The sequence below is a fragment of the Henckelia pumila genome, chromosome 3 (genome assembly GCF_033568475.1).
Source record: "Henckelia pumila isolate YLH828 chromosome 3, ASM3356847v2, whole genome shotgun sequence".
Classification (NCBI taxonomy): Eukaryota; Viridiplantae; Streptophyta; class Magnoliopsida; order Lamiales; family Gesneriaceae; genus Henckelia; species Henckelia pumila.
Genome location: NC_133122.1, coordinates 7,341,361 through 7,346,381, shown reverse-complemented (window position 1 = coordinate 7,346,381; position 5,021 = coordinate 7,341,361).

The following is a 5,021-nucleotide window of genomic DNA, read 5'->3' as shown; positions in this document are numbered from 1 at the left end:
TCATGGTAAGAGCGTCTAGCAACATCGCCCCATAATTCCCTAGGTATCACTGATAGTCGCTCGAGATTCGATAACTATGCAATACATCTTGAAGATCAAATAGTGACATCGCATGTGCTACTAAGAAACCATTTCTTAAATCACATCATGTACTCTGGCCAGAGATTCGTCACACTAATATCTCCTCAGATCGCATAGGATATCCACACTCGCAAGTATGTGGTGAATCCTTGACAACAAAGCATCGACTCCTATATGTGTTGTAACTGTACCCAATCCCGACACCTGATGACCCCAATAGAGTCGGTAAACGAGTCAAAGCACAGTACTAGCATATAGAGTCTCAATGATGTTTCAAGTAGTAAGGACTAATGGTGTACAACCAAAACCGCGGACTTTATCCACTCGATAAGTGATAACCACTTGGAAAGTCCGGATAGGGTAGTTCGATCATTCATCATATGAATATCCCTTTGCATGCTTCGAACATCTCTATGTTCCTTACCAATGAAACGTGGTACTCTGCATCGCAAAAGCTAGTCTCAAACTCGAGCGATCCTTATCCTTATTATCGGACGGCTCAATCGACTAGGAACAGTTTAGAATATACAGTGACTATAAGATGTGTTTCATGATAGACATCCCCATGTTCTACCACATCTTACATACACTATAGTGTATTCAAGGTCTTTATCAAAACAACAATAGTATATCACAATATAACAATATGAAGAAAGATAAAGTCATTGCCATTAATAAAAGTGTAAATTATATTAAACAAAAGATTGTTTATACAAAGAGTCATCAAAGCCCTTAGCCACAAGTTGGCTCACCGGGCACCCACTCTTTCAATCTCCCACTTGCCCTATAGCCAACTAGTCATACTACGTAGACCCATTGCTTCGCGATGTTTGTCAAATAATGGTCCTGGGAAGGGCTTAGTAAGTGGATCAGCGATATTGTCTGCAGAGGCCACTCTTTCGACAGTGATGTCTCCTTTTTCCAAAATCTCCCGGATGATGTGGTATTTCCTCAGTACGTGTTTGGATATTTGATGAGACCTTGGTTCCTTTGCCTGAGCAACGGCACCCGTGTTGTCACAGTACACCGGGACTGGACCAACAACTGCAGGAATGACGCCCAACTCTTGGACGAAATTCCTCATCCAAACGGCCTCTTTAGCAGCAGCTGATGCTGCAATGTATTTTGCTTCAGTGGTGGAATCCGTTGTGGTGTCCTGCTTGGAACTCTTCCACGAGACAGCACCTCCATTGAGCATGAACACAAATCCAGAGGTTGACTTCGAGTCATCCACGTCACTTTGGAAGATAGAGTTGGTATAGCCTTCCAATTTTAGTTATCTTCCTCCATATACCATGAACATATTCTTAGTCCTTCGTAAGTACTTAAGAATGTCCTTCACGGCTTTCCAATTCATTTGACCGGGATTAGCTTGATATCTGCTCGTGACACTCAGAGCAAATGCTACATCCGGTCTGGTAGATATCATCCCATACATGATACTACCTATGGCTGACGCATATGGTACATGTGTCATTTTCTCTATCTCTTCATCAGTCTTGGGACACATAGACTTGGATAGAGAAACTCCATGACACATGGGTAGATGTCCTCTCTTGGACCCATCCATTGAAAACCGTTTCAATATGGTGTCGATGTAGGTTGATTGAGTGAGTCCTATCATTCTCTTAGATCTATCTCTATAGATCTGTATCCCAAGAATATAGGATGCCTCACCCAAATCCTTCATCGAGAATCTACCTGATAACTATATCTTTGTTGACTGCAACATCCCTAAATCATTCCCAATGAGTAGGATGTCATCAACATAAAGTACTAAGAATGTCACAGCATCCTTAACTACTTTCTTGTACACGCATGGTTCCTCCGGATTCTTGATGAAACCAAAATCTTTTATTGTTTCATCAAATTTCTGGTTCCAACTTCTTGATGCTTGTTTTAGACCATAAATTGATCTCTGAAGCTTGCATACCTTATGCTCGCTTCCCATGGATGTGTACCCCTCAGGCTTCTTCATATAGATTTCTTCCTTAATGTCTCCATTAAGAAAAGCAGTCTTCACATCCATTTGCCATATCTCATAGTCATACCATGCAGCTATGGCAACAAGGATTCTTATGGACTTGAACATTGCAACTGGTGAAAAGGTTTCATCATAGTCAACTCCTTGTCTTTGAGTATAACCTTTTGCCACCAATCGCGCCTTGTAGGTCAATACCTTACCATCAGGCTCAAGTTTTCTTTTGTAGATCCATTTACACCCTATTGGAACAATTCCATCGGGAGGATCTACTAAAGACCAAACTTGGTTTGTATGCATCGAATCTATTTCCGACTGCATAACTTCAAGCCATAAATTTGAATCCGCATCAGAAATTGCTTCCTTGATGTTTCTTGGATCACATCCAACATCGGGTTCATCTTGATCCCCTTCAAGAAGAAGACCATATCGAATAGGAGGTCTAGAAGTCCTCTCGGATCTTCTAGGTATAGGCGTGTCCAGCAATGGTTCCTGAGGTGTAGGATCGTTATTTTGTATTTCGGGTTCTTCTCGAATTTCTTCGAGTTCCATCATCTCGCCTTTCTTATCCAATAAGAACTCCTTCTCCAAGAAGGTGGCATTCCTTGAAACAAACACCTTTGTTTCAGCAGGATAATAGAAATAATATCCGATTGAATTCTTCGGATACCCTACAAAATAACATAAGCTGGATCGACTATCCAACTTATCTCCCACTGTCCGCTTCACGTAAGCAGGACATCCCCAAATCCTCAAGTACGAATACTTAGGAGCTTTGCCATTCCATAACTCGTATGGTGTTTTGTCCACTGCTTTAGTGTGGACGTTGTTCAACAACAATACCGCCGTTTCAAGCGCATAGCCCCAAAATGAAGGTGGAAGCTCAGTGAAGCTCATCATGGATCGAACCATGTCCAACAAAGTTCGATTACGACGCTTCGATACACCATTAAGTTGTGGTGTCATAGGAGGAGTCCACTGAGAGAGAATCCCATTCTCTTTTAGATAGTCCAAAAACTCGGTACTTAAGTATTCTCCACCTCGATCCGATCGAAGTGCTTTAATACTTTTACCTAGCTTGTTTTCTACTTCAGCCTTGAATTCTTTGAACTTTTCAAATGCTTCTGACTTATATTTCATTAAATATAAATACCCATACCTCGAATAATCATCTGTAAAGGTAATGAAGTAGGTGTGGCCATATTGAGTACCAACTCTAAATGGACCACAAACATCTGTATGGATCAAATCCAACAGATTTTGACTACGCTCAGGTTTCCCCTTAAAAAGAGATTTAGTCATTTTTCCTTTCAGGCAGGACTCACAAGTAGATAGAGAGTTAATATCAGACATATCAAACATGCCCTCTCCCACTAGTTTGTTCATCCTCCTTGAGGAAATATGACCTAGCCTAGCATGTCAAAGGTTTGCCGGGTTTTGACTATCGATTTTCCTTTTGTTTGTTGTTGCCGGTTTATCAACATAATTTATTGGAACGTCTTTTAGTTTTAAGTTGTATAGATCGTTTTCAAGTTGTCCATTTCCAATCAAACATTCATTCTTGTAAATATTGCAAATCCCATTCACAAAATTGCAAGAATAACCATCTCTTATCAAGCATAGAAACAGAAATAATGTTTTTAATTAAATCCGGAACAAATAAAACATCTCTCAAAAGTAACTTAAAACCGTTCTGCAAAATTAAATAAATATCTCCCACAGCTTTAGCTTCAACTCTGAAACCATTTCCGAGCCTCAGCTGGGTCTCACCCATTCTAAGCTTATTACTTCTTGTCATCATTTGCAACTCATTGCAAATATAAGATCTACATCTGGTATCCAATACCCAAGAAGTAGTATTAAGAAAAACATTTATTTCAATGTAAAACATACCCTTTGCATTGAAAGAGTGGGTGCCCAGTGAGCCAACTTGTGGCTATGGGCTTTGATGACTCTTTGTACAAACGATCTTTTGTTTAATGTAATTTACACTTTTATTAATGGCAATGACTTTATCTTTCTTCATATTGTTATATTGTGATATACTATTGTTGTTTTGATAAAGACCTTGAATATACTATAGTGTATGTAAGATGTGGTAGAACATGGGGATGTCTATCATGAAATACATCTTATAGTCACTGTATATTCTAAACTGTTCCTAGTCGATTGAGCCGTCCGATAATAAGGATAAGGATCGCTCGAGTTTGAGACTAGCTTTGCGATGCGGAGTACCACGTTTCATTGGTAGGGAACATGGAGATGTTCGAAGCATGCAAATGGATATTCATAGGATGAATAATCGAACTACCCTATCCGGACTTTCCAAGTGGTTATCACTTATCGAGTGGATAAAGTCCACGGTTTTGGTTGTACACCATTAGTCCTTACTACTTGAAACATCATGGAGACTCTATATGCTAGTACTGTGCTTTGACTCGTTTACCGACTCTATGGGGGTCATCAGGTGTCGGGATTGGGTACAGTTACAACACATATAGGAGTCGATGCATTGTTGTCAAGGATTCACCACATACTTGCGAGTGTGGATATCCTATGCGATCTGAGGAGATATTAGTGTGACGAATCTCTGGCCAGAGTACTTGATGTGATTTAAGAAATGGTTTCTTAGTAGCACATGCGATGTCACTAATTTGATCTTCAAGATGTATTGCATAGTTATCGAATCTTGAGCGACTCTCGATATACCAATGGTTGTTGATTCGATCGGGATATATGGATGAAGGGACCGTACTGTACGCTAACCAAAATCTACTGGTTCTTGTAGGCACTATCAGTGATACCTAGGGAATCATGGGGCGATGTTGCTAGGCGCTTTACCATGATTCGTTGGGCAAGTCGGAAATCGTTGTTCCGAGTCACAAGGAGTTGTGAGCCCATGGCTAGCTGTATCCCTGGACCATTGAGGGTCACACAGTGTAATGGAGTTTTAATCCCC